The sequence below is a fragment of the Thamnophis elegans genome, chromosome 2 (genome assembly GCF_009769535.1).
Source record: "Thamnophis elegans isolate rThaEle1 chromosome 2, rThaEle1.pri, whole genome shotgun sequence".
NCBI lineage: Eukaryota > Metazoa > Chordata > Lepidosauria > Squamata > Colubridae > Thamnophis > Thamnophis elegans.
The window spans coordinates 159,301,401-159,321,805 of NC_045542.1; the positions used below are offsets into that span (position 1 = coordinate 159,301,401).

General features: G+C 43.6%; 3 non-coding genes and 1 pseudogene across 3 annotated transcripts; all 4 read right to left on the reverse strand.

Moving 5' to 3' along the window:
- Positions 1-1,870: 1,870 nt before the first annotated feature.
- On the reverse strand, positions 1,871-5,098 carry LOC116502465 (annotated as a pseudogene).
- Positions 5,099-14,442: 9,344 nt separating this feature from the next.
- On the reverse strand, positions 14,443-14,515 carry TRNAV-AAC. The gene has a single exon. It is a non-coding gene; the product is annotated as a tRNA-Val (tRNA).
- A 2,378-nt stretch (positions 14,516-16,893) lies between these two features.
- TRNAN-GUU lies at positions 16,894-16,967 on the reverse strand. The gene has a single exon. It is a non-coding gene; the product is annotated as a tRNA-Asn (tRNA).
- A 1,603-nt stretch (positions 16,968-18,570) lies between these two features.
- On the reverse strand, positions 18,571-18,643 carry TRNAV-AAC. Its single transcript has one exon. It is a non-coding gene; the product is annotated as a tRNA-Val (tRNA).
- Positions 18,644-20,405: the final 1,762 nt, after the last annotated feature.

Below are 20,405 nucleotides of genomic sequence, written 5' to 3' on the forward strand. Positions count from 1 at the left end.
CCAGTGGGAGAAAAAGGGCCATGAGTTCAAATGGAATATAACAGGGGTGTCAAACCCAAGGCCCGGGGCCCAGATCCAGGCAACAGGGTACTTAAATCTGGCCCGCGATGCCACCCTGGAAACAGCGGACTGGCATACGGTGCCACTGCCAAAGAAACAGAGCTCAAGCTCCATTTTGGCTGGTAGAGGATTGCAGGAGGCAGTCGCAGCCAAAAACAGAGCTTGGGAGCCTGTTTTTATTGGCAGAGAGCTTGGGCCGCCACAGGCACCCCCACACACGTGTGGTTTTGAGCTGTACATGCCCACCCTTGCCATGTCCACTCCACCCCCCCCCCCAGGTCAAACACAACCCTGCTGTGGCACTCAATGAAATTGAATTTGACACCCCTGGAATGGAAGCTATGAAAGTCAAAGAGAACCCTGGCATCAGATATGAGGACGGTTCATTGAGGGTACCAAGGTCGATCTGATACTTGGGGCTCTTTATCTCCTGCTGTAAATTTAGGTCTTTGAGCAAATTAGTTTCCCCTCAACTTCTCCACTTAAGTCTTCTGTTAGGTGGCCGTTTCAAGATAGCATGAGAATCCAAAACCCTCAAGTAGACCCCTCCAAACATCTCATGTTTGTAATTTGCAATCGACCCAAAGTTCATTAAATATATGACTCAAAAATAATCAAGTTAACACTATTTAGTTAATTTAATCTCAGGTTTTAGGTAAATGTAAAAAACAAAATCTATTTTAGCCTTTGTCTGGGTCCTGACTACTCCAGAGAAAACCAGAATTTGGGACCTTCATTGGAGAAGCATTTGCATGTCCTTTTGTAGGACTTTTACATCATAGTTCCTTTCCAGAATTCTTCCGCTGAAGTTTCTTCCATACATTTATACAGGTTTGTGGTGAAGATTCTGTGATAAGTTCCCAGTTCAAATTAGTTACTTTCATCCCCATGAAATAAAACTCCTTTGTAAATTGCAGCACTTTCCCATATGGAGATATCTACCACCATTCCTGGAATGATTGTCCTATTTCCCTGGGTTCCAAAAATCCCTTTCCTCGGCTGATGCTTGACTGTGACTTCAACATGCTTTAAGTTCTTTTTTTCACTCTTACATAAAGCAAAACAAGGGAAGAAAGAAAGAAAACCACAAGATAGGAGTCAGCCGCTGAACTGCTTCTTCCAATTCAGGATCGGTAAAATTTCTTCCCCAACTATTGCTGTCGTTGGGTTTCATAATGAGAAGCAAAGGTGGAAACGTACATTGTAACAAGATTAAGGAAAGGAAGAACAATTTGAACTCTAGAAAGGGATGGAGGGTTATACACTTCTGGTCTGAAGGGAGAAATGCCGATCAACTTTTCTCTACCTGAGACACAGCATGGATATATTATTCAGATGGAGTTCCTCCAAACAATTGGGTAATCTGCAATTATTAACTAGTAGGCAGGACACACTGCTGGCAGAGCAGTTAATTTCTGTTATCTCCATTGTTACATTTTCTATGCAACCTCCTACTTAGCAAAACCACAATTATGATTTAGGATTCATCTTGTTCTGATCTGGATTAGAAAGGTAATTTATGTGGGCATATTGAAGTAGGTTTGGTATTTATTTGATACCTTGCATGAGATTTTAGACAACTATTTGTATTGCAGCTCTTCCTGCACTCCCTGCATTGATAGGACTGCTTCTCTCTGGAACCTTTTATGAGCGCTACAACTTCTCAAGCTCTTTCCACTGATATGGTTTCTCCCCTCTGTGGATCCTTTAATGGAAATTAAGAACACAATTCCTCCTAAATCCCTTTCCACATATTAGATGTTTTTTCTTCCTTGTGTGGATACTTTTCCGTTTTATAATGGACCCATTGTCATGGATGTTCTTTCCATGCTCCCTGCATTGATTGGGATTCTCCTGAGTGGAAAATCCTTTTATGCTTAGTAAGATCACCTCTGAATCTAAAGCTCTTTCCACACTCCATGCACTGATATGGCTTCTCTCCTGTGTGGATCCTCTTGTGGGAATTAAGAGTACTCCTACGAGTAAAGGTCTTTCCACACTCCATGCACTGATATGGCTTCTCTCCTGTGTGGATCCTCTTGTGGGAATTAAGAGTACTCCTACGAGTAAAGGTCTTTCTACACACCCATGCATTGATATTGCTTCTCTCCTGTGTGGATCCTCTTGTGGTAAGTAAGACTACCAGCAAAACTAAAGCTCTTTCCACACTCAATGCACTGATATGGCTTCTTTCCTTTGTGGATCCTCTTGTGGGAATTAAGAATACTCCTACAAGTAAAGGTCTTTCCACATTCCATGCATTGATGTGGCTTTTGTTCTGTGTGGATCAAGTTGTGGGAACTAAGATTACTGCTACAAGTAAATTTCTTTCCACACTCCATGCATTTATATGGCTTCTCTCCTGTGTGGATCCGCTTGTGGTAAGTAAAACTACTACCAAAACTAAAGCTCTTTCCACACTCCATGCACTGATACGGCTTCTTTCCTGTGTGGATCCTCTTGTGGGAATTAAGAGTACTCCTATAAGTAAAGGTCTTTGCACATTCCATGCATTGACGTGGCTTTTGTCCTGTGTGGATCAAGTTGTGGGAACTAAGATGACTGCTACAAGTAAATTTCTTTCCACACTCCATGCATTTATATGGCTTCTCTCCTGTGTGGATCCGCTTGTGGTAAGTAAAACTACTACTAAAACTAAAGCTCTTTCCACACTCCATGCACTGATATGGCTTCTCTCCTGTGTGGATCCTCTTATGGCAAGTAAGATTACTAGTACAACTAAAGCTCTTTCCACACTCCATGCACTGATATGGCTTCTCTCCTGTGTGGATCCTCTTGTGGGAATTAAGAGTAGTCCTACGAGCAAAGGTCTTTCCACAATCCATGCATTTATAAGGTCTTTTTCCTTTGTGATCCCTTTCATGTCTTCTAAGAGAGTGATTATAAGAGAAGGTCTTTCCACACTCCTTGCAGGTATTTGGTTTCTCTTCTGCATGAGTTTTGTTATGAAAAATCAAATGATCCAATGTATTAAAGTTCTTTTCACACTCCATGCTTTGATCTGTTCTTTCTCCCATATCAATGATTGTATAGTTAGGAAGCCGACTAACCCAAGGAAAGCCTTTTTTAATTCCATTTTGTAATTGCTTTTTCTCATCACTCTTTGGTTGCGTCTGATCTGCAAATTTTCCTTTTCTGTCTTTCAAGTGGATTGCTTGGCTTTCCTCCTTGCAATTCTTACTCTCTTGCCCATTATATCCTTGAAAAAGCAAAAGGAAAATTGTTGGAAAACTATGGAAATGATTAAAGATCAAACTTTTTCTGCTAAAATTTATCTGATCAATATATTTTTCTCTGCTTTGTTGACTGATATGAAGATCTGAGCTAGTGTTTTACCAAATATGCATTTCCAAGTGGGCTCCTATCAGGTCCATACATCAGGAACAGATCATGTCACAATGAACCTAAGATAAAACCCTGATCTAATCTTTGACCACCAGTGTATTGATGACATTGTGACATGAACTCCTGAAATGCTTTGGATACTATATCATCAGGCAGGGGCAGCAACTTACCCACCAGCTCCCCAATTTCAGTGAAAGTCTCATTTCCACTTGTCTGCAGAGCAGTGTCTTTGAAAACCAACAGGACCTTCTGGATGGCAATAGCCCCCCACTTCCAATTTGGGATGATGCCAAACTCAGGGCCCAAGTGGGCCCATTTCTGAAAAAAGAATGTCCCTTTAAGGGCACATCCAGGTCTTCCTTATGCATGCCAGTCACTTGCTTCATCCACCATCAGATCATGTCAAAGAACAATATTATTATACACTAAATTGGTGTTCAATAGCATCTGGTCTTGAATAGCAGCCATTCAACATCAATACAAGGAAGGCAGAAATTTGCTTAAGGGAGGCCATCCTATCCCTACATGCAGCCCACCCCACAATTTCCTGCTATATTCTTCTGTGGCATGGAAATATATCATCACCATCACCATCATCATCATAGCTGCTGTCTATCCATTGCAGGATGAAGGTCTCTTCCGCATGTTTCCAACCAATGCGGTCATTAGCTCTTTTTTTGCCAATTGTCTCTTTTGTGAAAATAAATAAATATAAATATTTGCATTTTATGAGCAGAAGGAACTTGGAAAGATACCCATTTCATTTCTGTGAAAATGGATACCTGTGCAGTGTTCCAATTTTTCTTTCAATAAATTTCTTTGTTGCACAAAGGCAGTTTGTTCTACTGGTCAAGGCACCACACTAGAAACCAGACACCTTGAGGACTAGCTTCTCCTTAAGCATGAATGCTAGTTGGGTGATTTGGGGCCACTCTCTCTCTCAGCTCGCCCAAGTCACAAGGCTGTTGTTATAGAGAAAAATAGGAGATGGAAGGAGTATTAGGCATATCTGCTGCTTTATTTACAGGCAGTCCTCGAGATACAACCATAATGGGATCCACCCATCACTGTTGCAGGTTGCACAGTCTTTAGGTGAAACCTGTCACCTAATGACCCTCCCATTCCTATCCTCCCAGTGAAACATAAACCAATGTTCTAGTTGTTAAGTGGAGCACCTGGAGTGCCTCCTGGGTGGGGGAGGATGTTGATGGTCTACTACAGGCCCGGGCTCACTTGCCCTTGTCCTCCTAAGGCCTCCCCCACCCCCAAGCCACCCATGCTCCACTTCCAATGCCTTGGGTCCCAAACAGAGCTTTTCCCACTGGCATTGGGTCATCCTAAGCCTTAGGCCTGATTCACACCCCACCAGGCCAAACATCTTTCTCTGAGGCCTTCCAAAGCACCGGAATGCTTCTTTGCGCAGCCACATTTTTTTCCTTCTTTGTACAGCCACACAGCAGTTTCAAAAACAGCAACCATTTTGTCCCACCCACAAAACAGCAACAGCATTCCGGTCACTACCACACGGCACAGGGACAAACTGCTTTGCTTTGCTGCCTTAACAGGTTTGCACAGTGCCGAAGAAGGTTTCTGCAGCATTCAGAAGCTTCTGCAGCATTGTGCAGACTTCTGCAAGGCAGAAAAAGAAAGCAGTTGGTGTGATGGCCGCCATTTTGTCCCCACCCGTAAATATGCTGGACAAAATGGTGGCCACCACACACACTGCTTCAAACTGTAGCCCTGGGACACAGGCCTGCCCTCCTTCCACAATGAGGTCCGGGGAGCTTCAGAAGTTAAGCGTGGGGCATGATGGGCATGAGGGGAGAAGGCCCGAGCATTGAAAGGTTTTGGCAGGATGGGATGGGGAAATAGAAGCGGGAGGACACTGTAGGTAAACCTGTAGTGTGTTGTCAGAGTGAATGACAAGCCTGCTACAGCTGTCTTAACCTTGAAATGGGATCATAAGTAGCTTTTGTCATAATTTTGAATGTTAATGGCCTATTATATCTCAAGGTTGTACCTGTACCTGTACTAAAAAATAATAATAAAGATAGGATATAAATTTAAAAAGTGCTATATTATCGGATATATTTTATCAAAAGTAGATGGTTACATCTAACCCCCAATGTCTTCTCTCCATATCTGAGCAAAGACAGGGGTTCTTACCCAGAGAAAACAGATTCCTGGAATTCTCCAGCATGACTTCCCCATGGAGAGCTTTTGGGCAGGATCCAGCTGAGACCACTCTTCCTTGGAGAAATACACGGCCACTTCCTCAAAAGACACGACACCCTGAACAAGGACAGAAGTTTCCCTATTAACAGATAATCCCAAGCATAATTGGACATTTTCTTCCAATAATTCTAAAAAAAGAGATGCAATGAACAAAATGGGCATCTTCTGCAGAATTCTGAATTGAGATCTCACCACTTTGGGGTGACAACACAACTGAAGCACGTTTGATCAAGTTGGAAGGACTTGGAATGCCTTTTTTCAGGGAAGCCAATTAAAATAGTTTCCTTGGTCAATTGGTCTTAAAACCACTACGTATCAATGACTCTGATTCTTCTTAGAGTGGGCAGAAGGAAATACAGAGAAAACCCATCTGACATTTTTTGCCAATGGCTTTCATTACCCAGGACCAACTCTTCCCTCCACTCCACACTTTCATGGAAGTGTTGGGAAAAGTAATGGTATGTGAGAATGACCTTGGGAGACAGAAGATCTACAACATCTGGCCAATGAGTCTGAAGCAGGAGGGTGGAGAAAGGTTATCAGAAGAAACAGGTTAAGCTAAGTGTGAATTTTCAATGACCTGATACAAAATTTGTGTTGGTTAGAGCCAGCATTATTATACACTGAATTCCAGGAAAAAATAAAATCCATCCAAGATTCACGGACCTTTCTTATATCTCTTCTCCTACCTGAGGCAGAGGTTCAGCCACTCTTCCAGCTCTATCATGAAGAGGAGGTGATTCTAAAAATACCAAGGAGAGCTTTCTGTTCTCTGTGAGGGACAGAAAATGGTGGAAGCAGATTGTTAAAAAGGAACCAGAGATAGATTCCATTGAAGATAAGCAAACAATCAGCTAGATGTTAAATTTCACATCCCACAGAAAGACTTCTTTTACCTGACGTAGTGTCCTGACTTTGCTCTTTCTGGAAGGTCTCCCTGAACTGCAGCTCTTGAGAGAATTTGACTGAATGTTTCCTTTCCTTGCAATACTCACTCCCAGCTTCCAAGGATTTCTAGACATGATGTGACATGACAAAGAAGGGAAGAGCACAGAGACAGAAATGAATTATCCTACTGCACCCTCAACCTAGCAGACTACAGTATCCATCACTGACGTTGAAAAATGAGAATCGAAGAATTGCTCCAAATACATGTTCTGGAAGAATAGAATAACTGGCCAAAAAAATGATGCTAGAGAGGTATTGACAAATTCAGTAAGATCCTTCTTAGAACTGATTACATTTTCACACCTGCAAATATCTTCCATTTTTTCCTCCTCCTGGGTCAGCAAGAAGCCTTCAGCCAGGGCCACCGCCTGGGAACTGGTCTCCGCTCCACACTCCCGCACCCATTGCTCCATCTCTGGGGGAAGAACAGCCAGGAACTGCTCCAGGAGCACCAGGTCCAGCATCTGAGCCTTGGTGTGTCTTTCTGGCTGCAGCCATTGACGGCAAAGGCAGTGAAGCTGACTGCAAACATCTCGGGGACTCTTCCCCTCCTGGAACTGCACTTTTCTGAAGTCACAGCATTGAACCTCTGAACTCCTGGCTGCAGCTTCTTGGCTCTTCTGCCCAAGACTTGCCCCATTCTTCCCATTGCTGCAAGGCTGAGCAGCTGGACAGCCTTCTCCATCTCCTGCATCTGCTGGGCGTTGACCCTCCATCTTCTCTCTGGTCTCTAATCCAGCTCCAAAAATGGATGGATATCTCACCAGGTCTTACTAACCACCAGAGGTCTGGACAAATCTCCTAAAGGCCAATCGGCCCTCTTTCCACACAAGATACTTAGGACTCCAGAAAACCAGGAAAATTTCCAACTTACATATCTGAAATGAAAAACAAAAGAAACTTCCGGAATATTGGGGGACCCACTTAACAACTGAGCATCCTCAAAAACCAAAATAAGAAATGATGATGAACCCACCAATGTGCTGGAAGAGGGAGAAATCTTGGTAAGTAGACCGATGTACTGTATCTCTGTGTGGAGAAAATTCTGTAGTAAGCTTCTGGATCAACTTCTATCAAGGACTAAAAAGTATTGGATACCATCATGTTTTGGATTTCTGTATCCTAATGATTTATTCATATAATTATGATGGCTGCTTGCAAAGCTAAAAAATAACTCTGTAGAATCCAAATCATAAACGTCTCAGGTTACGAACAGCCATTGAGATGAGTGGCTACCTAAATCAATTTAATAGATAAATCAATCAATATTTGAACTTCCAGTATAACTTTAGACAACAGAACCCCATTAATCCTCCTGGCCCAGACTGCTATGGATACCAGAGAAATAAACAATCAACAAACCACAATTCAATGCAAACTGAATAATACCCAAATCAATAAACAAGCTATAGCTTAACAAGACGCTTTGATTCAGGCATCTCCTGGAAAAACCTTTCCCACTTTTAACCTAATCCTGTATGGCTCCGAGCTTTCTGCTGATCCGGATTTTCCTCCTGGAGGCAACGCAGCGGGATTGTAGCTTTGGATTTCTTCCCTGCCTGGCCCGTGCATGCACAGGGGCGACAGGGGAATATGGGCAACGGGCTCCCCGCACTCCACGACTCCGTACCTGAATCTGATGGAAGTTTTACCTCTCGGTTCAGCCCAGCAAGTTTGGCTCGATAGAAAAGTTCCCACACTTATTCAACTCCGGAGTCAGGTCTTGATCTCCATCCGTGCAAGGTTTCTTTTGCAGCTTTTGGCTTCCTGGAAAGGTTCAGCCTAAGGCTCTCAGCGACGGGGCGAGGGGGACAGAATCGGAAATTGTAAGAAAGGGCAGACGCATTTTCAACTTTTTCTGGAAATAGCCCGGGGCAGCAACTGTCCCGCTTTAGCTCTCAAAAGAGCCAGGCGCATGCTCGGTTCCCTCCTGAAGCGGGGTGGGGTGGGGGTGGGGGCTTGAGGGCTATCCAACCTTTTGAAAAGCTGCCGAGGGGCTCGCTTGGTTGTTTCAGAGATAACAGATTAACAGAGCTGGAAGGGACCTTATAAGTCATCTAGTCCAACAACACCCCTCCCACCTTCCCGGCTCAAGCAGGAGACCTTACACCATTTCTGATAAATGACAGTCCAATCTCTTCTTGAAAGTCTCAAGTGATGGAGCTCCCAAAACATCTGAAGGCAACTTCTGTTCCATTGATTGATTGTTCTCACTGTCAGAAAGTTCCTCGTTATTTCCAGGTTGAATCTCTCCTTGGTCAGTTTCCAGCCATTATTCCTTGTCTGGCCTTCAGGTGATTAGAAAATAGCTTGATCCCACTCCTCTCTGTGGCAGCCCCTCAATATTTTCCAAAGGTGTCTCCCCTGATCCTTCACTAGAGTAGCCATGCCCAGTTCCTGTAACCTGCTTACAATACCAGAGGACTCTGTAAGAGCAGAGAGGAGATCATATTCTATGTGGGCCTGGGATGATGGGCATTGGAGTAGAAAAAAGAGGGTCTCTAACATTGCCTTTCTAGAAAGGAGCCGGCCTCTCCAGAAGGTGGCAGTTTCTATATCTCCCTCTTTTTAATGCCCAAGGAACCACCTGTGATCTTGCAAACATCTCTAGGAAATCTCTGTGGAGTCTCAAAAGTTGATTTCCTCAAGAGCAGCTTCTCTGAAGGGTCTGCAGAGATTCCAGGAGGGAAGGAAATGTGGGGGCTGGCAGGGAAGGGATGGGTTAGGAAGATCAAGATCTGTATTGTTATGTAATTGAAGCATTACAGCTGTCATTCTCAAATCCATGCCTCTGGGCAGTCAACAGGTGAGAAATAAGAGCTCCTCTTTCAACACAGATTGTGTTTTGTGGCTGTTAGCAAACTTAGGTCTAAAATGATGGAAGCAGAGTAGCAAGCACCAAGAGGCAGCCAGTAGTAATAGTAGTAACTAGTGTAGTAGAGTTAGTAGTAGTAGTAGTAGTAGTAAGTATAATAATAATTATATTATTATTATTATTATTATTTATATTATTAATAAAGAAAAAACATGCACTGGCTGATTATTTAAAAGACACTCAAGAACATCTATTAATCGAAGTAAAGAACAAAAATCTACTGAAGGCCCAACAGACAAAACAAGAACAGAAAAGATGTGATAAAATCAAGAATGGAGAGTTGGCAGAACAAAGCACTGCATGGTCAATTTCTGGAAAAAATAAAAGATAAAGTGGACAGTGAACAAACTTGGTTATGGTTAAAAACAGGTACAAAGAAAGAAACAGAGTCACTAATCCTGGCTGCGCAAGAACAAGCTATCCGCACAAATGCCATTAAGGCCAAAATCGAAAAAATCCTCTGATGATGCCAATGCAGACTTTGCAAAGAAGCTGATGAAACTGTTGATCACATACTCAGCTGCTGTAAAAAATCGCGCAGACTGATTATAATTGCGGCACAATTCAGTAGCACAAATGATCCATTGGAATTTGTGCAAAATTATAATATTAAAACAGCAACAAACTGGTGGGAACATCAGCCTGAAAAAGTCACCGAAAATCAGATGGTCAAGATCTTGTGGGATTTCCGTATACAAACCGACAAAATACTGGCGCATAATACACCAGACATCAGACTGGTTGAGAAAAATAAGGTCACAATCATAGACATTGCAATACCAGGTGATAGCAGGGTCCGAGAAGGAACATGAAAAAATCGCAAGATACCAGGACTTAAAATCGAAATTCAACGACTATGGCACAAACCAGCAGTGGTAATTCCAGTGGTAATTGGCACACTGGGTGCTATTCCAAAAGCACTGGAATTACATTTAAAACAGTTAAAAATTGACAAAATCACCATCAGTCAAATGCAAAAAGCCGCACTGCTTGGATCTGCACGCATATTACGAAAATACGTTACGACGTCCTAGGCCCCTGGGTGGGGCCCGATAGTAACCAATGCCAAATCCGGCGAAACAACTGGCCGCTGTGATACAATTGTATAATAATAATAATAATAATAATAATAATAACATTCAACGACTATGGCACAAACCAGCAGTGGTAATTCCAGTGGTAATTGGCACACTGGGTGCTATTCCAAAAGCACTGGAATTACATTTAAAACAGTTAAAAATTGACAAAATCACCATCAGTCAAATGCAAAAAGCCGCACTGCTTGGATCTGCACGCATATTAAGAAAATACGTTACGACGTCCTAGGCCCCTGGGTGGGGCCCGACTAGTAACCAATGCCAAATCCGGCGAAACAACTGGCCGCTGTGATACAATTGTACACAACAACAACAATAATAATAACAACGACTATGCACAAACCAGCAGTGGTAATTCCAGTGGTAATTGGCACACTGGGTGCTATTCCAAAAGTACTGGAATTACATTTAAAACAGTTAAAAATTGACAAAATCACCATCAGTCAAATGCAAAAAGCCGCACTGCTTAGATCTGCACGCATATTACAAAAATACGTTATGACGTCCTAGGCCCCTGGGTGGGGCCCGACTAGTAACCAATGCCAAATCCGGCGAAACAACTGGCCACTGTGATACAATTGTATAAGAATAATAATAATTTGGACAGAAAAACAAGGAAGCTTATGATAATGAATCATGCTTTGCACCCTAAAAGTGATGTTGACCGATAATATCTGCCAAGAGCAGAGGGTGGTCGAGGACTCCTACAACAGACTATGGAAGAAGAAAAACACAGCTTGAATTATTACATCCAGAAAAGTGAAGAACCAATGATTAAGGAAGTAAATAAAGAGGCCTTTTAAAGACAATTAAGTCAAAAGCTGAATATAAGAAAGAGGTAATTGAGAAGTGAGCTGAAAATTGGAAAAACAAAGCTATGCATAGCCAATACTTGAAAAGTATTGAAGGCAAAGCTGACCAAAAGCTAACTTGGAACTGGTTAAGATCAGGAGCACTGAAAAAAGAAACAGAAGGCTTTATTTTGGCAGCTCAAGAACAAGCCTTATCCACAAACTACATGAAGGCAAAATTCAACATGTTACCTCTGTGGGAAGTTATCATCCAGCCCTCTCCTAGAAAAATGAAATATCCTAGGAAATATTGAAAAGTCAGAATATTTCTCGATGTGAAAAGAAAGAAACATGCTTTAAAAGACAGAATAGCTGCCTATAGCTTCCTGCCCATCCCCACTTTGTTAATGGGCCATTAAGAAGGCCAAGCTAGTCCACTTTACATAATAAAGACTTCTCCACTTCAGCTACAGGAAAGCATGATAATATTAGCCCCAACTGACCACATGGCATCTGAGAGCTCAACCAATCCTGGATTCAAAACACAGCCCAGAGAGTTGCCCCTGCATGGCCCCATGGGAGTCTGACAACCAATCAGAATACATTTCTTACACAGGAACAGGAAACAGAGAGGTGGGACTGAACAGGTTATAAAAAGCCTAGCAAGCTCCTCCTCATCCCTTCTCTTCTTCTCCACCAACATTGAAGCATGTGATCACCTTTTCTGTTCAGGGCTCAAGCCATGTGGTCCTGTCCACCAATAAACAATCTTTCCAAGCAGCCTCCATGTTTCCAGTGTCTTTTTCCCCACTTGGAGCCGAACCCAGAAAGACATTTCTTTCATCACCACGAACAGCAAATGTCGTCTCTGTAATGAGAAAGACGAGACGGTCGACCACTTGATCAGCGGGTGCAGCAAAATTTCACAAACTGACTACCTACAATGCCATGACCGCGTTGCTAAGATCATTCATTGGAAATTGTGCCAAAAGTTTGGATTTGAGTACTAGCAAAAACCACTGGGAACATCAGGTTCAGAAGGTTTTAGAGAATGAGAAAGTCAAGATCTTGTGAGACTTCAGAATTCAGACATAACAATAGTTTAAAAGAAAAAAGTATGGTTCATTGGCATTGCAATACCTGGAGATGCACGAATTGAAGATAAACAGCAAGAAAAAAATCACAAAGTACCGGGACCTATAAATTGAAGTTGAGCGACTGCGGAAAAAGAAATCGTGTGTTGTCCCGATTGTAATTGGAGCCCATGGAGCAATACCAAAAGGGCTACCTCGCTTTTTGGAAATTTTAAATTTATCAGACTTGAACATTCTGATTCTACAAAAACCACCCTACTTGGAACAGCTTATATCCTTCAACGTTACCTTAACAGTTCCTAGGTCCTTGGTTAGGACTCGAGCTGTTGAGCTACCAACCAGCCCCAAAGGTTGTGAATCTCACCAAAGATTAACCACATATAATAATAATAATAATAATCCCAAAGAAAAGATCCTGATGAAAAAGAAGTGTCAAAATAAAACAGCCCCCCGAATGAAGAAAAACCCAAACTCTCAGATGTTTTAGACATTTTATGGAGAATGGGAAAACGTGTCTCATATGTGACTAGAGATTACAAAATGAAGAAAGGCAATTACTCAAAAGTAAATACAAATACCATGAGGCTAAAATAAGACAACAAATAAATTTATTTAGGTATTGTATAGCGAAAATACGACAGGAAATAGGAGTAGTAAGCGTAAGATCTTTAGAGAATTTAAGGCAACCAAAATATGTTTCTGCCCTTGTTGATCTTTTGCAGCTTGGCAGCCCGGCTGGGGAGGGGGAGAGAGGGAAACTGCTCATGCGAGAGTGGGCTGTCCCACACACGCACATGCCCTCAAAGGGGTGGTGGGCCAGCGAGCATGCTCATGTGTGCTGGCCTGCTGCTTCTTTTCCTCTTGCAGGGCCACCAAGACACAAGTTTGGGAACCACTACTCTAGTCAGAAGAAAAAGCTGATTTCTAAGGATAAATGAGTAAGCAAATGGATACACACAAATAGTCATCATTCATTGTCCCTGCTCTCAACTGCCTCTCCGGACAGTGGGGAGGTTGGGGCGGAACATGGGCCAGTCCTGGAGTCTGGGGAAGACTCTGATGAGGGCTCTGTGTCAGAGGCAGAGATTGGGCCAGGGCTTCAGAATCAGACATCAGTGAGGCAGAGGAATAGCTGGAGCCTGTTCCCTGTGTGCGCATGCACAGAGTTGCCAGACGAAGGGAACAGCTAAAGAACAGGGGTTCACTTGGGAGTAAGGCCACAGGTGGACGATGAATGGCCCGTCCCAGAGGAAATAAAAGAGGAGCAAAAGGGGAGGGGATTTGCAGGAGACAATTAGTTCGCGTAATTGGTTCATGACTCTCTGAGACTCCTTACCAAGTTTTGCAGATATTGGCCTGTCAGCTTCCCAAGACGGATAAGGTCTGCGTGTAAATTCTCCCTTGAAAGACTTTGCTGGATGTGAATGAGCAGAATTCACAGTAAATTAATAAAGGGGGGGACTTGTCGGGACAAGGAATTGCTTCATGCTCTTGGGAAGCCTCAGCCAGAACAGTGCAGTAGAATTTTTGCTTGAATGGACAATGGATCCACAATCACCAATCTGGAATCTACAACTGGAAGGTACACTTCTCCTATGGGGAAGGGAATCCATGTGCCACTGAGCCAAGGATGGTCTATCACCCATGCCAAATAGCAAATTTCTAAGACTGGTTCTAGAAGTTGGTGGATTTAAACTCTCCTTTATTGGAAGGTCACCCATTTTTAATGGTGACCAGGACAGACCAGGAAATTGCCACTTTTCTCTAGGGCTGCAGAATGTGAAGCTATAAAACTCTTGGGGCCTCTGTTCTCTCTAGCTGCTGGCTTGGGATCACTAGTCTTGTTTGATCAATAGCTTAAAAGCATCATCTGCTTATTCATTCCCTATGCGATAAGGTTGAAAAGAAAACGGGATGCTACTTCCGGCATATGCCTGGAATTTGAAATGATCCCAAGTTGAGAGGAAAAAAAGATGTGTTTCTGCCTGGTTTCGAACCAGGGACTTTTTGCATGTTAGGCAAATGTGATAGCCACTACACCACAGAAACCACAGCTATGGGTATTGCTTCTAGCATGCCCATATCGTTTGCAGATCTATCCCAACTGATGTTTGCAATATGAGAGGGCTTAAAGAGCTGATGTTCCCCTAGAGCAGGGGTCAGCAAACTTAAACACTCAAAGATCCATTTGGACCCGTTTCCCACAGAAAAAAAAACACTGGGAGCCACAAAGGTCCTAACCGGAAGACCCCTGTTCAATTCTGGAGCTGACCGGAAGTTCAGTTCCCTCACCATAGAGTCTCCTCCTAGGGCAGCATACTTTTTCCTCTACTTGTCATAACCGAAAGACCTATCAATTGTGGAGACAATTGGAAAACCCTCCCCTTGCCATAGAGTCTTCTCCTGGCGCACTGCGCTTCTCTCCCCTAATAAACCTCTCCCCCCCACCCCCGGAAGCTCCTCTCAAAATTGTGGTGCCGACCGGTGACGGAGCCGCAGCAGAGGGAGGAAAGAGCCACATGCAGCTCCAGAGCTGCAGTTTGCTGACCCCAGCCCTAGAGCAGTGATGGTAACCTTTTCAGAACCAAGTGCCGAAAAGATTAGGTGGAAATGTTGTTCGTGCACACATGCTCATCAGGAAAAAACAAAGTTCCGGTTTCTAGTCGTTTGCGTGCCTGACGATTCTGTCTTGGTGAAATTGTCAAATCCTCACCTCTTCTAAAGAGCTTCTGCACGATCCTGCAGCTGCCTGTCTCTTCTGCAGAAACATTTTGCCATAAAAAGCAGGGGTGAAATGCTACCAGTTCAGGCCGGTGCACCAGAACCCATAGTAAAAAAAAATGCTTTAAAAAGTAAATAAAAGTTCTGATGATCAGCTGTGCCAGGCAATCATTGGGACTTTTTTTTTAGTTTTTTAAAGCATTTTTTTCCCCTACCCATCAGCTGTGTGACAATTAGCCGGGTCTGATTGTGAGTTTCCTGCTTCTTGCATGGGCCATTTTGTGTGAAGTCCAGGTGCTTTTGCATTGTGTGTTAGTCAATTGTGTGGCTTTTGTGTTATTTTTGTGTAAAGGGTGATAGTTGGTTTTTGAGCTCTCTGTGATTCTGTGAGGTTCCTGCTTGTTGCGGGGGCCATTTTGTGTGAAGTCCAGCTGTTTGCATTGTGTATGAATCAGTTGTGCAGCCATGGCCACACAGTTACATGTCCACCAAGCCACGCCTGCCTGGTTACATGACCACCAAGCCATGCCCACAGAACCAGTAGGGAATTTTTTTGAATTTCACCACTGCTAAAAAGCATAATATTCCTGCAGTAGCACAATGCTGTGAAGCATCACTCAGCTTTCCTAACTTGGAACTTGTATACAAGCTGAGACTGCCATTGATTTGATCTTGTATTCTCTGCAGGAACCAAAATGTAGAAAAACTTCCTCTCCCTTAAGCCTCTGGCCTTCTCCCTGTCAGGGTTCCAAATAGCATCCAAAATTAAATCAGAATTCAAAGCAAAGTTTTGTTCAGAGTTCCAATTTATTAAGAGAGCTATGTTGGCACATCTGGGAAAACCTGAATGTGAAAGCTTCCTGGTTTTCCCCACCCAGTTGAAAGTTCAAGATCTTGCCCTCACATCCACAAGTCCATCACGTGGTCCAATCTCCCACTGCCATGCTTGCAGTTTCATCCATCCAGTTCCAGTCAGGTGCAGAGGTGCAGAGACAAAGGATGACCTTGGCTTTCTAGAAAGGAATTTTGTTTGGGCTACATAGCATCTAACTCCATACAATCCCCCCTCCCATTTTCCCAAAATAGAAAAGGCATAGTAGAATAATAGAAAGTGTGGCAGGCCAAAGATCCAAAAGAAATATGGCTGCAGGCTGTACTCCTGTTTTTTAATTCTGGGAGGTAAAAATATTCAAGCAGATGGCTAAATAATTAAATATGTCAAAAAAAAACACGAGAGGGTGGGAACTGCAGTCCCAAGATGAAGAACCCAATCAATAAACAATCATTGCATTAATTGTTCAACTTATCACAGATGCCGTCCCTGGGTGGGCTCAAACCACCATCTTCTGGTTAACAGCCAGATGCGCTAACCTGCAGGTGACCTAATCTTTGCCGCAAGCAACTGTTTCAGGACCCGGAGAGCTCCCACTAGGACCGCTGACGACTGCTTTATGCCACTCCACACTTCTCCGTCCAAAGAAGAAGCTCAGGACACTTGGGGTGATTCCTCCCCCTTTCGGTTTCATCACTGATTGTGAATAGGTCTGTCTTCTTCTTCCTTCTGTACTCTGGATGGTGAAAAAAAATGCAGATGGCTAAATATTTAGTGAAAAAAAGGATCAATAGGGCGAGAATTGAAACTTCCAGATGAAGAGCTGGTGCAGCATTCAATCCATCACCTTTGCTCTGAATCAGAGAAAACAGGCCGTCCCTGGGTGGGCTCGAACCACCATCCTTCTGGTTAACAGCCAGACGCGCTAACCCATTGCGCCACAGAGACCTGGCACAGGCCTCCCTCTCGGGTCCTCCCTCCTGAGCATCCATAGCTGGGCTGGCTAGACAGCAATAAGATATTGTTCACCAGACCCAGTGTTCTCTCTCCTCCGTCAGATAGCAAAAGAGAAACCCTGGATGAGAGAAATAAGGTTATTCATGTAAAAAGCAAGAACCAACAGACTCCATTTTATGCTCTAGCTAAATACTAAAATGAAAAAAACAGCAGTCTGATAATGACTCCTGTAACACATTCAGCTAATACTATATATAGAATAAACTTTTAGGGAGGGAGGTTAACTAAGGAGGAATTGGATAAGTCAACTTGAGGCGTACCCAGAAAGTGCTGGCGTCAGTCTCATGAGGCTGACATAAATGGATTGATTATTCTATTACAATTCTCTTATCTCCATGTATGGTTGAAATAACGAGGACTTTCCGTTAAAGGGGATACCTACGGGAAACTGGTTGAATAGTCGCCAAATGCCTTTATATAAGATGGCTTTATGTAACACAGACATTTAAGGAAATGACGTGTACCCCCAAAACTGTATTTAAACGCTGTATCTGGACCTATCAGACATTCTCTTTCTATCTTTCATTATTGAGAATCCTTTTGCAAAAGCTTATCTTAAATAAATGCTTTTTAATTGTTCATGGTCTCCTAGTTTTTCTGTTCCTTTAAGAAATAGAGATTGATTTTTCTCACACTGGATATAAATATTGCTTCTCTCGAGACAGGCTCTCAACAGCTGTGCCAGTGGTGTAGGGGCATCATGCAGGGTTCCCAATCTTGCGACCTGGGTTCGAGTCCCGGCTGGCGCATGTCTCCTTCTACCTTTTGCTCTTCTAGGATGTACAGGCAGCATCACCACATGAAGTTTTGATCCCGGATTCTGTTTCTGTGGAAGATTCTGATTCAGGGAAGCCCCTGAAGCCTCCGGGGGGGGGGGGCAGGGGAGGCTGTTTTCGCCCTCCCCAGGCTCCTATAAAGTCTCTGGAGCCTGGGGAGGGCAAAAAATGACCTCAAAAAGGCTGACTTCAGCTGACAAGTGGCTCTGCGTGCCATCTGTGGCACATGTGGCATAGGTTTGCCATCCCGGGTGTAGAGAGTTACCCCTGCATGGCCCCATGGGAGTCTGACAACCAATTAGAACACAAGCTCAATTTTAAAGGCCAGAGAGGGCATAAAACCAGGGACTTTCAGCATCTCTGTCTCTTTTCTTCTTCATCCAACATCTGGAAGCAGGTGATCCCCCTTTTCTGTTCAGGGCTCAAGCCATGAGGTCATGCCCACCATTAAACCATCTTTCCAAGCAGCCTCCATGTCTCCAGTGTCTTTTTTCGCCCACTTGGAACTGAACCCAGAAGGACATTTCTTCCAAAAGAATAAAGGAAGCCCATAATTATACAGCATCGTTTTTTTTTAATTTTTGCTAGATTGGTTCTTGGTTGGCATTGCTGAGACAAAATATATTTCTTTTGCACATGAGGAAGGAGGAACAGTCTGCCACACTCCAGGAACTCAGGCAGAACTGAGGTGGTGCAAGGAGACATTTCCTGTATAGGCTTGGAACTTGAAATGCTCCTGTGTTAAGGGGAAAAAAATGTGTTTCTGCCTGGTCTCGAACCAGGGACCTTTTGCGTGTTAGGCAAATGTGATAACCACTACACCACAGAAACTATAGGTGTGGATTCAGCTCAACCAGCATGCCCATATCTTTTGATGCTTGCAATAGGGGATGGTAAAGATCTGTTATTCTTTTGTGCCTTTGCAGAGCTCAGTAGCAGAGTAAAGGATAAGGGAGCATAATTTAAGGCAGTGATGGCTAACCTTCTTGTTGTTGGTGCCAAAATCGTGAGTGCGCACATGCAATAGCACCCATAATGCAAAGCCCCCAACCCATGCACATACATGCACAACCTGGAAGTTCAGAAATGATTGGACCTGTTTTTCACCTCCCCATGCGCCAGAGGCTTTCCTGGAGCCTGGGGAGGCCGAAAATCAACTGGCCGGCATGTGCCTGCACGCTGGAGTGGACAGCAAACATGATCATTGCTAGCAGAGTGCAGTTTGAGTTTATATTCTGGTGGCTTGACCTGTCAATGTGGGTGGAGACGGTCTTATAACTTCTTTGGTTTGCTGTTCACTGTTGGCTCTTTAACACTTCTTTGATTGAGTTATTGTTTACTTAATTGTTGGTCTGATGTTAACCTTGGAGTTAATCTATGGTGATCTGGATGCTGATTGCCAGTGGAGAGGTGCTTGGGTATTTTTATTTCCTGGTTGATTGTCTTTTTTGCATAGTCTTTAGATGTCGTTAATGTCTTCAACTATGGTGCTGAAGAAGACTCTGCAGGTCCCTTGGACTGCAAGGTGATCAAACCGGTCAGTCCTAGAGGAGATCCACTCTAACTGCTCTTTAGAAGAAGGCCAGATCCTGAAGATGAGACTCAAATACTTGGCCCCTAATGAGAAGGAAGGACTCACTGGAGAACAGCCTAATGCTGTGAAAGATTGAGGGCAAAAGAAGAATGGGATGACAGAGAAAGAGGTGGCTGGGTGGATCACCGAAGCAGTAGGCGTGAGCTTAAATGGACTCCAGAGGATGGTCGAGGACAGGAAGGTCTGGAGGAACTTGTCCATGGGGTTGTGATGAGTCGGACATGACTTTGCAACTAACAACAACAGCAGCAGCAGCAATGTCCATATGTTCATGATGGCTAATTTGTCAGAGTGCCAGGCTTCTAGAAATTCTCTGGCATTTTTGGATTTGGTTTGGTCTCAGGGTCACAATTTCCCAATTCAAGTTATGGTTAAATCTCTTATATGTTGTGAAATTAAAGAATTTTCCTCATGTCTTCTGACTGCTAGTTGAAGGTCGTAGATGCGTTCTGCATGCTGAACAGCAGAGACCACAATGGCAAACTAGAAAACGCCTACAGAAAAGCCACCCATGCTAACCAGGTGCTCCATTACCAAAGCAACAACCCAACTTCTCGCAAGAGAAGCTAGGTTGGAAGAAATGTCCTTCTGGGTTCGGCTCCAAGGGGGAAAAAGACATGGGGACATGGAGGCTGCTTGGAAAGATGGTTTTAATGGTGGACAGGACCACATGGCTTGAGCCCTGAACAGAAAAGGTGATCACGTGCTTCAGTGTTGGTGGAGAAGAAGAGAAGGGAGGACTGAGATGCTGGAAGTCCCTGGTTTATGCCCTCTCTGGCCTTTGATCTTGAGCTTGTATTCTGATTGGTTGTCAGACTCCCATGGGGCCATGCAGGGGCAACTCTCTAGGCTGTGTTTTGAATCCAGGTTTGATTGAGTTCTCAGATGCCATGTGGTGTGTTGGGTTATGCCTTAATCCCATCACTCTGGAGCTGAGGGAGAACTCCTTATTATGTAAAGTGAACTAGCACAGGCTTTAATGGCTCTGACAAAGGGGAT